General features: G+C 37.0%; 1 non-coding gene across 1 annotated transcript; it reads left to right on the forward strand.

Moving 5' to 3' along the window:
• The first annotated feature begins 5,725 nt into the window (after positions 1–5,725).
• Positions 5,726–5,798, forward strand: Trnav-aac (transfer RNA valine (anticodon AAC)). The gene has a single exon. It is a non-coding gene; the product is annotated as a tRNA-Val (tRNA).
• The last annotated feature ends 14,140 nt before the right edge of the window (positions 5,799–19,938 follow it).

Below are 19,938 nucleotides of genomic sequence, written 5' to 3' on the forward strand. Positions count from 1 at the left end.
GCTGAAGTGGCAATGGACAGGGCATATAATACGAAGACCCAATGACGTTGGGGTCCCAAAGTGGAAGTAAGGAATGATGACCTTGAACCGGAAAGCGCAGTGTTGGTCGAACATTTAGGAGTTGCTGGAAGTTGGCAGCTCGAAACAATGGTGTTTGAAAGTTTATAGAAGAGGCCTATGTCCAGCTGTGGACATCCATCGGCTGTTAATGATGATGATGATGAATGTAAGACAGAATACGCGATGTGTTCGAGGAACCAATGGGCTTGTTGTTCCAAGGTGTTGGAATGGTGACTCTATACCGAAAAGACCGATTTAAACACACGCTCCCAGACCGCCGAAATCAATAGGGTCGCTTCAAGTAGACAACTACTTATCCACTTTTATCTGTAAGAGACATTGATGAAATAAGTGTGTCACAGTATGTTAGAAATCTCTCTGAAGGACAAAATGCGGAAGGAGGAAATCCTTAGGAGAAAGAAATTAATTGACGTAGCCCATAGGATTAGCAAACCGAAGTGGCAGTGGGCCGCCCATGTGTGTCGCAGAACAGATTGACCGCTGGGGCAGACATGTTCTGTAGAGGAGACCACGAACCAGTAAACGCAGTGTAGGACACTCCCCAGCTACATGGTTTGACAACAGTAAGAAGGTAGTGAGAAGTGGCTCGATGAGGAAGGCTGAGGATCGTGTGTGGTAGCGCACTCTCGGAAAGGCCTATATCCAGTAGTGCACGGATACAGGCTGATGATGGGCAAGACACAAAAAACCTTTTGCTCTATCAGCCACCTCTTCTGCTACAAATATAAATCTATTATCTACTTGCGCTATGTCAGTAACTTTAGTACTTCTACGGATTTCCGCTAGATACTTACTAATTTTGAATGAAGACCTCGAAAAACATCGTCAGGGAACCCTTAATTCTCTACATTTCTGAAGTGTGCCAATTGGGCTAGCGTATTAGCCTAAACGCTCTTATTTTGAGAGAAGAGTCGTGCTTAATTTTGAGTGAGCCGAATATGAATAAGTAGTTAATGATGACGATGACTAATGTTATCCTTGTAAGTCCTAGATAAATTTATCTCTACAGGATATCCCAAATGTGTCCTCAGCTTATATTCGTACGCGGCGTATACAGCAGGCGGCGTTAACGCTCCTCTGGACGCGTTAATTGAAAGTGGATTGGAGGTGACAGCGTAGAACGGGTTTCGATTTTTTTGCAATGCCGTGTTTGTGCTCAAATTGTGTATAGCATTGTGTTCTATTGAAAGGCGTTCCTGCATTGCGCGATACGATGGTTGTAAGTCATTGAAATTGCGCTTGGATTTGAACGCAATGTGCGTTGAACGTTGAATTCGTGAATTTCGAAAAGCTTTCAAAGAACTTTAGTGGTGTTTATCTCTCAACAGAGGACTACAAGTCGAAACTATGAACTTTGGAAGGCGCTTCAAGTGTTAAAATCAGATATAATTAAGTTAATGAGGAACGACAATAGACTATAACAGCGCTGCAAATTATGACACGTATAAAATTACTATAATACATTATAGATATATCTGTATTACTTCGCAAAATGTTGTTCACCTACAATAGCATTATAAAGTTTATCAAGGCGTCCTTATCCTTATCTGTTTATCCGTAACGAAATCAAATCCGATAATCGTTTGGAATATTTAGAAACTTCGAAGTATGAAACTGAACACCCTCAACCAAACAAGGCCCTTTGAAACGCGATGAGCTCTGGTAACTCGGCACATGGTCGCCACCAGATGTGGGTTGCAGGGGGGTTTCCTGATTATTATTTTTGCTATGCTCTAAATGGACTTGTACCGAACCTCCCAAAACCATCATAAAATTTTTGAAAAGTGAGCCTACATGAGCAAAAATTTGAATATGTTTACTTGAAATATTTTGTTGGAATTCATGTTCCGCTCTGAAGGAACTGCCAATATATTTGCAGACAAATGAGGTTTTAACCTGAATGTCAAAGGAACACTTAAGGCTCTCAACTAACTCAAGGCTTAGTGTTCCTCTAATATTTTCAAGTACCTACCATTGCCTTTTTCTCTGATACTCTTTTTTTAAGCTTTGAAGACATTCAATCATACAACACACACTTGCCGTTATAATTAGAAACCGAAATGGTGCAAAACGTTTCGGATGACAACTCTATAGTAATGCCATCGTTCATCGTCACTATTCGTAGGTTAAAAAGTACAAAGTAGAATAAGATTTTGGACTTCCTGGGCGTAATGCATCCTACCATCCTACCTGCGTCGTGGCTGTAACGAGTGAAGACAAGTAAGTCTGTAACGAGTGAAGAGGCTGCCTTATCGATTTACTGGATAACTGTAGGAAATATATTAAACTAAGTTTGCTATTTTCTCACTTGAACACTGAAAACATCTATTGAGATCGCAGTTACTTAACTTCAATTTGAATAAAAACCCCTGAACCCCCCGACGCAAATCCAGCCGCCGCCACTGGCCCCGTCACGAGGCATCGGGTAGAGGCTGTATAATTGATTTACCCGCCCGCTTCGGCGAAAACGAAAGTAATGTTATTATACACGGGCTTTTAGCTCGCCGGCAACCCGTCTAATTGTGTTACGCTGCGAACGAGCCAATATTAACGGGGCTTTGATATTTTTAAACAACATTTTGCCATGTTTTAAGATCGTCCATCATAGAAAAATACGATTAAAACTTTTATATATTTTCGAGTGCTCATTTAACCGATAGTATATGAAGCTCTCTATACCGAAAAGACCGATTTAAACACACGCTCCCAGACCGCCGAAATCAATAGGGTCGCTTCAAGTAGACAACTACTTATCCACTTTTATCTGTAAGAGACATTGATGAAATAAGTGTGTCACAGTATGTTAGAAATCTCTCTGAAGGACAAAATGCGGAAGGAGGAAATCCTTAGGAGAAAGAAATTAATTGACGTAGCCCATAGGATTAGCAAACCGAAGTGGCAGTGGGCCGCCCATGTGTGTCGCAGAACAGATTGACCGCTGGGGCAGACATGTTCTGTAGAGGAGACCACGAACCAGTAAACGCAGTGTAGGACACTCCCCAGCTACATGGTTTGACAACAGTAAGAAGGTAGTGAGAAGTGGCTCGATGAGGAAGGCTGAGGATCGTGTGTGGTAGCGCACTCTCGGAAAGGCCTATATCCAGTAGTGCACGGATACAGGCTGATGATGGGCAAGACACAAAAAACCTTTTGCTCTATCAGCCACCTCTTCTGCTACAAATATAAATCTATTATCTACTTGCGCTATGTCAGTAACTTTAGTACTTCTACGGATTTCCGCTAGATACTTACTAATTTTGAATGAAGACCTCGAAAAACATCGTCAGGGAACCCTTAATTCTCTACATTTCTGAAGTGTGCCAATTGGGCTAGCGTATTAGCCTAAACGCTCTTATTTTGAGAGAAGAGTCGTGCTTAATTTTGAGTGAGCCGAATATGAATAAGTAGTTAATGATGACGATGACTAATGTTATCCTTGTAAGTCCTAGATAAATTTATCTCTACAGGATATCCCAAATGTGTCCTCAGCTTATATTCGTACGCGGCGTATACAGCAGGCGGCGTTAACGCTCCTCTGGACGCGTTAATTGAAAGTGGATTGGAGGTGACAGCGTAGAACGGGTTTCGATTTTTTTGCAATGCCGTGTTTGTGCTCAAATTGTGTATAGCATTGTGTTCTATTGAAAGGCGTTCCTGCATTGCGCGATACGATGGTTGTAAGTCATTGAAATTGCGCTTGGATTTGAACGCAATGTGCGTTGAACGTTGAATTCGTGAATTTCGAAAAGCTTTCAAAGAACTTTAGTGGTGTTTATCTCTCAACAGAGGACTACAAGTCGAAACTATGAACTTTGGAAGGCGCTTCAAGTGTTAAAATCAGATATAATTAAGTTAATGAGGAACGACAATAGACTATAACAGCGCTGCAAATTATGACACGTATAAAATTACTATAATACATTATAGATATATCTGTATTACTTCGCAAAATGTTGTTCACCTACAATAGCATTATAAAGTTTATCAAGGCGTCCTTATCCTTATCTGTTTATCCGTAACGAAATCAAATCCGATAATCGTTTGGAATATTTAGAAACTTCGAAGTATGAAACTGAACACCCTCAACCAAACAAGGCCCTTTGAAACGCGATGAGCTCTGGTAACTCGGCACATGGTCGCCACCAGATGTGGGTTGCAGGGGGGTTTCCTGATTATTATTTTTGCTATGCTCTAAATGGACTTGTACCGAACCTCCCAAAACCATCATAAAATTTTTGAAAAGTGAGCCTACATGAGCAAAAATTTGAATATGTTTACTTGAAATATTTTGTTGGAATTCATGTTCCGCTCTGAAGGAACTGCCAATATATTTGCAGACAAATGAGGTTTTAACCTGAATGTCAAAGGAACACTTAAGGCTCTCAACTAACTCAAGGCTTAGTGTTCCTCTAATATTTTCAAGTACCTACCATTGCCTTTTTCTCTGATACTCTTTTTTTAAGCTTTGAAGACATTCAATCATACAACACACACTTGCCGTTATAATTAGAAACCGAAATGGTGCAAAACGTTTCGGATGACAACTCTATAGTAATGCCATCGTTCATCGTCACTATTCGTAGGTTAAAAAGTACAAAGTAGAATAAGATTTTGGACTTCCTGGGCGTAATGCATCCTACCATCCTACCTGCGTCGTGGCTGTAACGAGTGAAGACAAGTAAGTCTGTAACGAGTGAAGAGGCTGCCTTATCGATTTACTGGATAACTGTAGGAAATATATTAAACTAAGTTTGCTATTTTCTCACTTGAACACTGAAAACATCTATTGAGATCGCAGTTACTTAACTTCAATTTGAATAAAAACCCCTGAACCCCCCGACGCAAATCCAGCCGCCGCCACTGGCCCCGTCACGAGGCATCGGGTAGAGGCTGTATAATTGATTTACCCGCCCGCTTCGGCGAAAACGAAAGTAATGTTATTATACACGGGCTTTTAGCTCGCCGGCAACCCGTCTAATTGTGTTACGCTGCGAACGAGCCAATATTAACGGGGCTTTGATATTTTTAAACAACATTTTGCCATGTTTTAAGATCGTCCATCATAGAAAAATACGATTAAAACTTTTATATATTTTCGAGTGCTCATTTAACCGATAGTATATGAAGCTCCACATTAAGGGGACGAACTCAACACCGAAAGGTTATGATGTATTCAATCGCCGCCCACTGAACAATTTTTGTCGTACCCACTCTTAACAGTTTTGTTATGCTTCTGTTTTGAATTTTTTTTTAAGAATATTCCCCTCCCACTGTTCGGGAAAGACTGTATTAGGAGTGGATACGACTATAAACCAACGGAGATCGAACCACCACCCCTCGGTGATGAGTCCGACCGCTCTTACCGTTGAGCTATGGAGACTCGTGATTGAGCTATAGATTGCGTGCCCAATATAAGAATCAATACTAAATGTAGTTGACTATGTAACATCAATAACAAATTCAATTAATAAGTACCCAATAAATAAATATATAATTGATTTTATATGAAATATTGGTCATTTAAATAAGCTATCTGAATAGATACTTGTAATTTATGAATGTACTTAAATAAGAATGTCATGGTCACATGGACCTGATACCACTCACCACAAACCATACAAAAAATAAGACAACTACTATCGAAGTTTCCGTGGTGTAGCGGTTATCACATCTGCCTAACACGCAGAAGGCCCCCGGTTCGATCCCGGGCGGAAACATAGTTTTGGTTTGTTTTTTATTTTTAGATTGCTCTAGTAAGATCCTTTCTAATTTTGCTGGGAGAGAGAACAACACGAGCAGAGAAGGGCATGTCACGAAGAAACTTACTGTTGTCCTCATTCGCACGAGAGTTAAAAAAGCGATACATTATAAAACCCAGTGTTAACGTTATTCATTTAATTCGTGGTTTATTTCTAGCGCCCGAAAATGAAAATACAACACTGTTCGATAAAAAAGCGTCGTGTTTTAAAAACGCTGTCGTATGAGTATTATATTATCGGAATGCATTTGTTGTATTTGAATGCTTTTTTATATTAGCTTCACTTGTAACTAACTATGTATATAAGAAAATCTTGGAATCTAAATGTGACCCATTTCCCGGTCTTCGATAAGGATAAAATTTTGCACACGCTCTGAGTTCTGATGACACATGACTAGCAAAGAAACGTCATTACAAATCCAATATGGTGATCCACCCCCATGATATGGATACCAAATATAAGAGTTTTCTGATAAGAATACGAAAAAAATAATCACATGATTTAAATCCAGTATGGCGGACGTCCAAGATTATTTGAAATGCATGATATGGGTATCAAGCGTGTTTTCTAAACCATTTATGTAATTAACGTCCGGTATTTCTTGTGCGAATGAGGGCTTACTGTTGCCGCTGGATGCAGGCGGTTTGAGACCGTTGTGATTCGAAGTCCTTACAGCTTAAACAGCGCCATCTAGTGGCGTGACTAAATTCCATATAAATTTGCGTTTACGTCAACGTGATAGTAACAGTATGAAAATATTGAAAACTCCCACTAGGTACACTGGTTAATATTAAAGTTTGAAATCCGCTTGTCGATGGACTTAATCCGCATTATCTTTGTCTCGCAGCTCATTCGTAAATCGAGGAAATCATTCGGTACAACAGTTCACTGAGATCCCTGGAGGATATTTAAAGTTAAATGTGCCGTTTAAAATAAATCACGCCCAGGGGAATTTATATTTTTCCTTTTTATTTTTGTGAGATGTGAAAATTTATTTCAAAGATAGGCACCAAAAATCATTTGAAACAAAAAACTTCAACTAACCCTTCTGGTAATAGAAAAGCTGGCCTATTATTATTTGCGCAAAGGATTAGTAGTCTGGCTGTCTAGCGAGGAATGCAGACATTCATGCCACCATTCCACGAGGGCATGATTTGTATAGTTATTAGGTTAAGTTAGCATAAGTTCACAGTTCACCACTGTATTTTTACTGAATAAAAAATATATTAAAAAAGTACCTACACATTATGACATTAATAAAAACAGGAATTCTTTGCCCTTGATATTTGAATGAGAATACAATTTGGTCATCTACCTATTACCGAGTATTACCTAACTACTACTATTGACTTGAAAGATATATATATATTGGCTGGTGGGAGGCTTCGGCCGTGGCTAGTTACCACCCTACCGGCAAAGACGTACCGCCAAGCGATTTAGCGTTCCGGTACGATGCCGTGTAGAAACCGAAAGGGGTGTGGATTTTCATCCTCCTCCTAACAAGTTAGCCCGCTTCCATCTTAGACTGCATCATCACTTACCATCAGGTGAGATTGTAGTCAAGGGCTAACTTGTAAAGAATAAAAAAAAAGACTTTGGATTTGGTGAAGGTAGGTTCATATCCAGATAGTGCACCTCCAACTTTTCAGATTAGTCATTTTTATGAAATTCATAATCAATCATAACACGTGCTTCTAACTATGAAGGAAAAACATCGTGAGGAAACCTACTTAGCTGACAATTTTCTTTCTTCTCTACGTGTGTGGAGTCTGCCAGTGTGGTTGGTGGATTATTAGCCTAAACGCTCTCATTCTGAGAGGAGACTCGTGCTCAACAGTTAGCCGAATATAGGTTGTTACTGATGTTGATGATGATGATGATGATGATGATGATGATGATGATGATGATGATGATGATGATGATGATACAAATAACAAATTCTTAAGCTTTAAGTCAGCCATTGATGATCCAATAAATCAGATCATTTTTATCGGTGGAAGAATTTGTTTGATATGCGAAGGTGAGTGGCAAGCATTATAATATTAGTAGGTAGGTTAGGGTATCTATTTACTATTAAGGTATGATAAATAAATTGTGCAAAGCTAAACAACTAATAAATCACTTATTTCCTTCCAGCGAACTGTTTATGAGTTCTGTAGTGGTTGTTCCAATGAAATTCATTTAAAACTTTTCTTCACTCAGCACGCCTCTAACTCCGGACGAGAACTTTTATTAATTAAGTTGTTTTTTTTTTAAAAGAAACTTTTTAAAATTTAGAGAAATACTATTAATAAATGTTACTAATATTATTATTGAAGTTTAAGGTTGTATTATATATAAATATATATAAACAGCCTTTATAGTCTAACTATTATCAAGTAAGTTGGACTATAAAGCTCTATCAATGGTGCAATAATCACTCATTTTAACACATTATCAAGGAATTAACGTATTCGTGAAGCATTCTGTTAACCTACTGACCCACGGTACCTGTTAAGCCTATGACAGATGTTTTCACGGCCCAAACTGCCATAAAGCACGCCATTTAAACATAAATTGTCCTCAGCGCAGTTTAAAAAAGTCCACTCGACCACAGCGTAAATAAATCAGTCACAGAACCAAATATTAAACGTTACAATTATAGCTTTAATAGCTATATTATAAATAAATAGCATGAATAAATTAGCATTGTAGTTATATTTTCTTGATGTTCTTTTATTTCCAAAAAAATGCTATTAACGTGGAGAAATACGTAGCTTAGGCCACCTTTTACGGCCTCCGTGGCGCAGTGGTATGCGCGGTGGATTTACAAAACGGAGGTCCTGGGTTCGATCCCCGGCTGGGCAGATTGAGATTTTCTTAATTTGTCCAGGTCTGGCTGGTGGGAGGCTTCGGCCGTGGCTAGTTACCACCCTACCGGCAAAGACGTACTGCCAAGCGATTTAGCGTTCCGGTACGATGCCGTGTAGAAACCGAATGAGGTGTGGATTTTCATCCTCCTCCTAACAATCCCCGCCCGGCCGCCCGCCCGCCCGCTTCCATCTTAGACTGCATCATCACTTACCATCAGGTGAGATTGTAGTCAAGGGATAACTTGTAAAGGATAAAAAAAAATTCAGAGAAGTTTTGTTTGTCTATTGGTATGCAATTACCTAATAAATAATAAAAAAAAATAACATATAAAAAAGAGTATGAAAAGGCGTAAATCTTGGTTTTGAAAGTCTTATGTACTTATTTACACAAATTTAATAAAAAGGTAAATTTTATAGGGAGTCACCAACCAATTTTGAAAATTCTTTTACCAATATAAATGCTACGTCAGGAAGTTTACACAACAATCTGTTTATATAACACTTGCATTATCACACAAGCAATTCATAATATACTATGTATGAAAAAATCTCCATAAAGGAGATTAATTGTTTAATTAAACAATTACGTGCTTATTTATTTTTTGTAACACAGCTAAATAAATATAGTGCGCAAATGATATTGTAATAAACTAATTTAATATTGTATTTATTTTGACTAGTGATTTTTAGATTTTTAGATTTTCTTCTTCTTTTTAGATTTTTAGAATTTCTTAAAACACTTTAAGAAATTTGCCAGTATATGGCGAATTGTATAATGTACCTACTTCAACATTTATTGTATACCAGCTAATGTAACTGTACAATTGCAAATAAATAAATTGAATTGAATTGAATAAATGGGCCAGCAGTTTACAGCCATCATTTTGCTTATTGCAAAAAACAACAGAAGATTCTATTTAGGCTGTGTATTTTTCTTTTATCTATAGAATGACCTTGCGTGACAAATAATAATGCAGTATTGCGATAGAAAAAACTACACACAACCGGGTCGGAGTAAGTTATTTATGTCATTTCACTACTATTTACGCGAGATAATGTACACTTTCACAAATTCCTAATGGTCACATTATATTAATTATTTATTATTTGAGTACATAGATTAAAATATAAATGTAGCGTGCTTATAAATAATATAAAAAGTTTATTAAATTTTACAATTATGTCTTATAAAACGCTCATTCTAGACCAAAAATTAACAATTTGTTGGTTCTTATTCTTCCAGTTTTTTTTCGTTTACGCATGAGAATAATTCATCTTTAACGCAATGTGAGTATGACACTTTTTTGCAAGACGCCACGTTGACGAAACCGGGTAACATTTCGCATCAATCGTAATAAAGGTAGGTATGTATATATTTTATTTTCTTTTCTAACCTCTCTGTCCCATGCCCAATTGTAATAAACTTCAAAAAAACTTGTATTTGTTTGTTATAATGATATTTTTTTGCATCTTAGCTACTAATATCATAACTAGCTGACGCCACGTGGTTCCTGTTCCCGCAGGAATACGGTGATAATATATAACCTATAGCCTTCCTCGATAAATAGGCTATCTAACACTGAAAGAATTTTTCAAATCGGACCAGTAGTTCCTGAGATTAGTGCGTTCAACCAAAACAAACAAACAAAGTCTTCAGATTAATATTAGTATATATTTGTATTGGAGATAGATTATTATACCTTAAATTAACACATAGGCTACTTTTCATCCCGGAAGTTCTCGCAGACAAAGACGCGGGCTTTAACACTATTGTAATAACAAAAGTAAAACTAAAAAATTCAGAGCGATTCAAACCCGCTCTAGTGTGTTCACCATCATATTCGTTTAAAAAAATATCCACCATTTTCTCAAAATTCAATTTATCGTCTCAACATTTACGCGCTATCTTCAAGAACAAGGCATATTACGCCCCAACCCCCTCATTGATAAAAAGGGATGGTATTTGGCGGCGGGCCATCTGAGGGATGCAACACGATTGCAACTTGGCGATACTTTGTATCGGAATTCCGCTTTTTTTACATCCGAATTGACCTAGGGCAAGATGACGGGTTCTAAGTTATGGGCGGATAGCGGGTTTATTTTATAAGTTAACATAATTATTAATATATACAGAATAATTAATATAATATAATCATTATAGGTTAGTTAACTTTATTTAAACAATGCTAAGTACATTTATGCTATAGATTTTTGACGTGACAACGTCTTATAATTCGATGGAGCTGCAAACTCGAAAAAAGATGACGTCTTGCGTCATTCTCTCGCTCTAGGGTTGCCAACTTTATATACAAAAAATAAATTAGGTACTTATACTCTAGTCTATGAAGATTATTAAACAGTATTTTAGAAAAACTAACATTTTTATTTGATAAATGCAACCATCCCATCAGTATTTCAACTATCGTCAGTAAGCCGACTTTACAGACAACCAATTTTATTACTACAATAATAGGCACATATTTTTTTTTGTTTTGAATGGCGTGGTACTCGGCATTATAAAGCCTAGAGTACGATTATTATTAATTCCAGTAAAATGACAAGTGCAACTGTTACTGAAATATCAATTTACTGACTAGAATTAATAATCTTATGTAAGAATAATCGTATGTACGATACGGAATTATTAATCGTACTGTTAGCTATGTCTATTAATAATCGTACTGTTAGAACTAAGTATAGTACTATGTCTAACGCAAACATAAGCTTATACTAACACGTTCATCGCATACTTTAAGTTGAGGAGTTGGTCTGTTGTATGTTTATTCGTCTACTTTAATATAAAAAATGTTATAAGGCCACTAATTACAAATATCAGCATAAGTAGATGTTAAAAAAATATACAAATTTACTAAAAACGCTACCTCTTATCATTTATTATTTCGTGGCATTCCGAGAGGGGGATTTTCATGGCCTTAGGGAAACGTCGAAAATTTTATGTTCTATTCGACAACCAATAAATATCTTGAACAGACCTTTTACTGTGGGGAATTACATCAATGAGAAAATGTAGGATTATTGCTTGATAATGGAAATGAAGTATTATTTATTAATAATATGATATAATACATTTTTACATTTATTCACTGTATAACACGTCTTCATCATTCTAGCACTTTTAACAGTACCTACCTTTTTTTTCTTTACAAGTTAGCCCTTAACTACAATATCACCTGATGGTAAGTGATGATGCAATCAAAGATGGAAGCGGACTAACTTGTTAGGAGGAGGATGAAAGTCCACACCCATTTCAGTTCCACACGACATCGTACCGGAACGGTACGTCTTTGCCGTTAGGTTGGTAACTAGACATGCCCAAAGTCACCCACTAGGCAGACCAGCGGCCTTATTATGTATCTCAGTGTACCATTCAAACAATGAGTCACTACATCGATTTTCGTCGTATTTTCGTTTTTGTGATCATCTAATATAGTTATTTCTACAAAATTACCTTGACTACGACAGTTTACAGTGGCAATGATATTTTAATTTAACAATCGTCTAACATTAATATTTTCACAAAATAACGTAAATATCAGTTTTTCGTTAAAATAACGTTACTACAATCGATCGAACCCAGGACCTCCGTCTCGTAAATCCACCGCGCATACCATTGCGCCATCAAAACCTATAATCAGCTCATCATCAACAGCCTATTTCAACGGCCGACTTCAGATTTTGCAATCCTTAATTTGTATATCTTGGGATATATATATCTAAACTAATTAAGCAATTCAAAACACATTAACTCCAAAATTACTTAGTCGCAGTACTTACCTTACATTAAACTTCAGCCCAACCTACACGTTACCACTCCAGCCTATTACCATCTATTACCGTGGATTACCCGGAATCTTAATTACTGCGTAGCATGAACTTAGGTCGTCTGCTATTACTTAGTTTCTGTACTTATAGACGGAGAGCCAGCGACAGCCAGACTTTCGTCATTTTATAAAAGCTGAAAGTTTGTCAGATCATGCTACTACTATAAATGAGTATCGTAACCAACTATGCAAATTGGACTGTAGTGTCTTTGGCTATAGCAGGTTTCAAGGATCCAGACTCTCAGCCGCCTAAGTTTTTATTTATTTATTATAATTCAAGCAATATCATATGTTTTACATTATATAATATAAAAATACTAGTCACACTTTTATTATATAATGCAAGCTATGGAGCCCAGTTTGGGCGTAGCCTTGGTTGTCGAGTGAGTGATAGGGAGATCGTTTTTATGATTTTTCTTTATCATACATGTAGTCATTTACCGCGTAGTAGCACTTTTTGACTAGAAAGTCCCTTAATATATTTATGAATGCATTATCTTTTCCTCATTTCGTATATGATGTGGTAGGTTGTTGTAAATTTTAATTGACATAACATATGGGCTCGAACTGTGTAGTTTTAATTTTGACTAAGTTTAAGCAAATTTATTTTTGTTTTTATCATGAAAACGCCGTGGTTTAAGTATTAAGTAAGTATATATTTTTGGAGTTTACTCCTTAAGAATCGATTTTTTATATATAAGGCGCCCGGTATGAGAAAAATCCGAGGGGTAAAACCAACTGAACTAACTAACTCCTTAACAATCGATTTTTCATTTATACCCCTCGGTACGTTTTTTGTGCGCAACCTATTCTGCGCACCTTTCACCGTACGTAGCCGCCATAGCGTGCACATGCCTAGCGCGTCCGCACGCACGTGCACGCTGTTGGCGGGCGCGCACGCAGCGCTGCACCTCGGTTGCGCACCTTTCACTTTTCAGGCGTTGCTATTGAAAAGAGTAAACTCCATTCGTGCGTCGGAGCTGACACACTTTTTTTATGTTTTTATCGGCATAATATGAGAAATGATATCCCCATTCGCCCGATACTTGGCTTTATGGCAACCCTTCGTTAGAGACACTTGAAGTTTCAAATTAATTAGTGTTTTTCGAAGGGTTGCCACGAAGCTAAGTGACTGTCAACAGGGAATATTATTTCTCGTATTATGCTGAGAAAAACATTAAAAAATTGAACTTTTTACTTAGACATTTGAGGGTCTGGATCCTTAAAACCTGCTACCTCCCAAAGCCACCACGGTCCAAACTCCATAATTGGCTACCGTACTTACTTATGGTAGGAAAATGAGCTAACAAACTTTCTGCTTTTATAAAATGACGAAGGTCTGGGGTTAACGGGCTCTTAGTCTATTAGCTCATGAAAGGCTAAAGCGAAGTTTGGTTTATTTAAGACCTAGCACACGCCTTACAGTTTCATCAGATCCGCATAACTACCGTTACATACCGTGGGATACAGCGATTATAGATCATTTGATTTTTTTTAGTATTAATTAATGTATCAAATAAAGCAAAGTATAACAGTCAAGTGAGAAACCGTCGCCTTCAACCAGCGGACCAGCGGACTCCTTTCGCTAGAAATTGTGATTTTTTACAAATTCCACGGGATCCATGGATTTTTCCGGGATGAAAAGTATATGTTCTGCACCAAAGTCCAATTTATCTCTATATCAATATCAGTCGTATTAGTAAATATACAAATAAACAAAAAAATAAAAAAAAAATATGATTTACAAAATACTCTACGTCATTACTTAGCCCAAAAGTAAACATACTTTTATTAATCAGTAAAAATATAAACTGCGTCCAATGAACTACATCTACCATCAATAAAAACCTTCAGTGTTCCTTTTTCTACGTCCTTTTTTATTTTTCCAGAAAAATATCTGAGGTAAAGATTCGTACGGATACCGATTTAGCATATATTCTGCGGATGTCATATATTACATTGACGGTGAATTGCCTCGGAGAGATTCTATCAATATCAATTTATGGTTATAACGATAAGGATATCGTGTTATTGATTTATTTTATTGTTACCTACGTTACATTATTTGCCTCTTCAGCGGGAGAGTTTCCAGCGCATCTGAAATTTGTCAAAGAATATTAATTTATAAAATACCACAGAACAGTCAACCGCCTGCTGCTCAGCCTTGCTTCAAATGCATTGTCTATGTCTATGCTACGTAGGCTAATGAGATGTTCAAGATAAGCTGTGAAAAATTGTGATTTTTAACCGATTTCAAAGAAGAATCGTCTTTCTGTTTTTTTGTTTGTTACGCGATTGTCGAAGACGCTGGATCGATTTTTGATTTGATTTGATAATTTTTTTTGATTTGATAATTATTTTTTCGTTTGAAAGAGTGTTCAGATACTCCTGAGGTAATCCCATGGTCATTATGTGTGTGATGTGATAATGGGATCCTGGAAAAATCGAAGGCATATTTTAAGAATGTTAGGGTTATGCGTTTGTAAAGCAATGTTAATTTTTAAAATAGAAGAATTCCTGATTTGCTGTTGGTATTCTGAGGTCAGTTTTATATACCGCCGGTAATATTGACGGGTCTGACGACTCAGGGCAATATTCTTTGACGCATTCCCACTCAGATCACGAACCGGGCCATATATCGGATGTTCCGAGGTGTAACACACGTAGCGGATGTGACGTGGATTTACGCGTGACCTTATTGGTTTTGTGGGTGAGCGGGTCACGATGCTGTTGGGATAGGTAACAAGTAACATAATGATCCGAATGGGAGTGTCCTGTAACATGAGCTATTCTATTATATTCTGTAGTTTTATATACCTATTAGCTAGTAATAGGTATATAAAACTACAGAGTTCTACTACTAGATCATAGGTGATGAGTTAGTGATGAATATTTGACGCAGAATAGATGAAAGGTCAAGAGGCCAAGAGTGAGTAGCCAACACATTCCTGTTGTGATGATTGTAACGAAATGATCGGGTATGGACATATTCTGTTACATTAGACATTCAATCTGTAGGTACTAATGTTATAAACACGTAAAGTTTGTGGTATTGCAGGGTAATCTCTGGATCTACCGAACCGATTTAGAAAATTCTTTAACCACTAGAAAGTTACGTTATTTGTGAGTATTGTAGGTTATATTTTATCCCAGTATTCTCACGGGGATGGAAACTACGCGGGTGAAACCACAGGGCATCGGCTAGTAAGATAATAATTTAAACTACAAAAGATCATCAATGATAATTACCTAACTAAAGCACACAAAATCATTGGCATTATCATAACTAAACATCATGTGAACCATCTTATCGTTTTGTCAATTATTGCTAAGTATATAAAGACTGTAATGAGATTAACTTAGCAGATTATGAAACGGATGTAAGTATAATATCCACGGAACCTTAAGAATTAGTTTTTTTTATTCTTTGACAATCACACCACAGAGATGATGCAGTCTAAGATGGAAGCGGGTTTACTTTCTTTAAAGTAAACGAATGTACAATGCACAGGTATATTCTTATGCCTCAGACGGTTTCTACACCGTACGCGACATCGTGCCAGAAAGCTAAATCGCTTGGCGATACGTCTTTGTAGGGTGCTAATTAACCTGCCTATGCCTTGCTGCAGACCAGACCAGCCTATTTAGAAATTATAAAACCACAAACTGACCCGAGATGGGAATTAAACCCCTCTGTTGAGAACCACAGCACTACCATCTGAGAGAGGTCGTCAAAAGTTAAGTATGTTTCGGTTTCAGTTGTATAGTTTCGTCTGGATGGCAATCGAAACCGAAACTAAGTCGAAAGCCAATGCTTGCCGTGACAAGGCCAAAACCAAAACAGAAAATTTGGTGAATTCGGTGAATTCCAAAAACAGAAACTTCGGACACTTACTTTTCCAGGCAGCGACTGTGAATCAGCTGAAATGTTCACCTGTGTTGAATTTTATTTCCAGTCAAGCTTAAAAAGGTAATCGTGACTTCATCGAAAAGCGTCGTCTTTGTCATATAAAACTAAACTCTGAATAACAGCTTGTTCTGAAAGAAAACGTTTTCAGGCAAATTTCCACGCTGCTCACGTACCGGCCCACACAGCGCTAGAGGTGTGACACTAAATGTGACGTGGATTTACACGTGACCTTATCCTATTTGTACGTAAATGAACTACATAGAGTATTTTTATAGTTATATCTAGTAAAAAGCGTGATCGAATCAGAAATGAGGAGATCCGCAGACGAACCAAACACTGACATAAATATCTCAACGAGTCGCGAAGCTGAAGTGCCAATGTTCATAGAGCCAATGGCCGTTGGGAGTTCCAAGGTGCTGGAATGGTGATCCTGCACCGGAAAGCGCAGTGTTGGTTGACCCCCATTAGTTGGACCGAGGACATCAAGCGGGTTGCAGGGTCCGCTGGACGTTGGCGGCTCGAGACTCGAGACTCGGCTTCCAAACACAACCTCTAGAGAGATCTAGAGGTTGTGTTTGGAAGTCCATGCAAGAGGCTTACGTCCAGCTATGGACGTCCATCCATTAATGATGATGATGATGATGATTTTGTAAGGAAAGACGCGTATTCACGAACTATCTGGCACAATTAGTGCTAGAGGAAAAGATTCGATTGCTATAAGGGATCTAGGACTACCAATACAAGTGCCAACACAAGTACCAATTGGACATGTACCAATACAAGTACCACATGACACCAGCACACCAGCACACCAGTACCAATACAAGTACCAACAGGTTTTCTAAACAGGTTCAGTTCTGGCCTGGTGATAGACTAAGGCCGTGGATAGCTAGCTAGTAGCTACCTACAGAATTTACACAAACCCGTCGTTTTCATTTAGAGCTTTTAGCAATTATTGATAACGAATGAAGCGTGCGTGAAGTTCCTAAAGAAAATCTATTCCAATTTTGGCAAATCATTAAAATATCATGACACCTACTTAATTTCGACCTACTGATTCGTACTTTTCAGAAATCTCAACTTGACGTAAAACGCAGTCGATTCCTGCCGTCTGTACCTACATTCTCAGACCAATTATTGTATAGGACCTGCCTCGCTAGACGTTACTTTTCTGTCAAAGTATATGATCAACGATCTAATGCGATTATAGAAACTGTCTCTACAGTATCGATGTTAAATAGTTGTAATTATGTTCGTCGGTTAAAGAGCCCCGTAAAAATACCTTTTTGTGCAATTGAATTGTGTAAAAAATGGGCAAAAACTTCTAGTTTAGTTTAAGATATATACTAAATCTAAGCTTGTTTTCTTCAGAAAATGACAGACAACTTTGTTCGTGACTATGAGTGCGATACAGGTCCTTCTATAATTGGTCTGAGCCTACATTAAATCTTTTGTAGTATACGGTTTTCGAGTGCGTTTCAAGATGAAGGTTTTTACGTATTTTCTTATTAGTTTAACCTCTTTTTCAGGCAGACGAAGTCGCGGGCTTCCGCTAGTACTAGCTACAAGCTACGTATATAAATATCATAGTTTACAAAATATCTCCCATTGTATAGGTAAGAATTCAATTTGAAACCCCATTGTGAGATGCTAACAAAGTTTTCCACATAATGGCAACTTTTGTCGCACCGTGCAAGCGTGTTTTGCGTCAATTTATATCGCTAAGCGTAATACAATTTTTCACTGAGGGCAACACTGTTAGTAGTTTTGCGAGTTGACAGATAACGTTATTACTACAAGATACTTCCATTACGCCCTTGATAGAATGAGACCCTGTGACCTCCAGACCTCTTTCATACAAGTCTAATGTTTGTCACACATACCCTTAGACTAATACAACACATACCCTTAGAATAATGGTCTAAGCACATACCATTGGTAAGTATGGCAGGCAACTATAAGAGGCAACAGGTTTTAAAAATTCAGACCTTCAATCGTCTAAGTATTGAGCACAACTTTTTTTAAATTTTCTTCGGCGTAATACTAGAAATCATTTCTTCAGTTTCCATTCGCTTAGCTTTGCGGCAACGCTATAACTTAAATTAGAGATCAAAGTTTAAGTCTCTAGCGAAGGTTGCCACGAAGTTCTTGAGATCGCCCGTAGAAAGTAACATAATATGTACACTTAGAAAATTAAGGATCTGGATCCTTGAAAGTTGCCTACCGTAGGTGTATATTTACAGACAAGCTTTTACAAAATGAAGTAGGTCTAGCCATTACAGTCTCTCAGTCCATGATGTATAGTTGGTAAAGAAAGATAAATGCAAACAAAGTCGTGCTTCTGAGTTTCAACAAAGTAGATAAAGTTGTTGGTTGCTATCTTAGTTTCTACCGCCGTGAGTGCGGTGGGGTATCTCATACCCGACCATTTGTAAAACATTATATATTTCGAAAATGAGCAATTCCTGGAAGTCGCCTGGCTCAGTAGCTGCGGAGAAGGGTGTGACGTAGAGAGTGATTTGGAATTGTGATTTGTGAGTGTGACAGTTGCGTCGGCAGAAGAGTAGGTACCTACACTACACGTGAAAACTTACCTGGGAAACAAAACTGCTTCGAAAAACTTACATATATGTAAATTAGTATAAATAAAATGTTTAATGTTATGTCGAAAGTAAAATAAGTATGACTAACTACCTAATGATAATGGGGATGATGATTAGGTTTGAATAGTTTTTATGATATTATACTTATTCGGGTAACTATAAGGTCAATGTTAAGTAATTTACGTAAAAAGCAAAGATTGTCTGGATGATTGCAAAATAAATAAGATTATAAAAATTCAAAATGTATTTAAGATCTTTTATCATAATTAGACGAAAATTCATACAGAGTTTTGAATATTTTTAATTTATTTCACATATCGATTAGCGCCATCTAACAAAACTTGTAGGAATAACGTAAGTATTAAAGTTTTTCGTAGTTATATCTTTTGGGAGTATGAAGCGTTCGTATATAGATATTAGTCTAGAAATATTATACAAAATTCAAAACACATTCAATAATCGGACTTTTGTAAAAATAGATAGGTATTTTATACCAATTTAATTTTTTCATAATTTAAAAATTTAAATATACTGCGGTTGATTAGCGTCACCTAGTAGCACGTTTATGAACCACGAAGTAACATTTTTTTACAGTGCCATCTATAATGATTATAAAGCATTAGTATTTAGATTACTCGTCTAGAAACATCAATTCCAAACACTTCTTAAAGGTAAAACAAATAACTATTATATTTAACTAACATAAAAATAAAAACAAAACAAAAAATAAAGTAAAAATCGATTTCATTTTTGGATTGTCCACAATACATATTCTGATTCTGAACGATATAAGTATACCAGCGTACGTTTAAAATTTTCCCTAGTTTTAGAAAAATGATTTAATATTTCTAAAATAAGACATTAATAAATAAGGTAGAGTCGCTACTGTAA

This window comes from Bicyclus anynana, chromosome 1 (genome assembly GCF_947172395.1).
Source record: "Bicyclus anynana chromosome 1, ilBicAnyn1.1, whole genome shotgun sequence".
NCBI classification, from domain to species: Eukaryota; Metazoa; Arthropoda; class Insecta; order Lepidoptera; family Nymphalidae; genus Bicyclus; species Bicyclus anynana.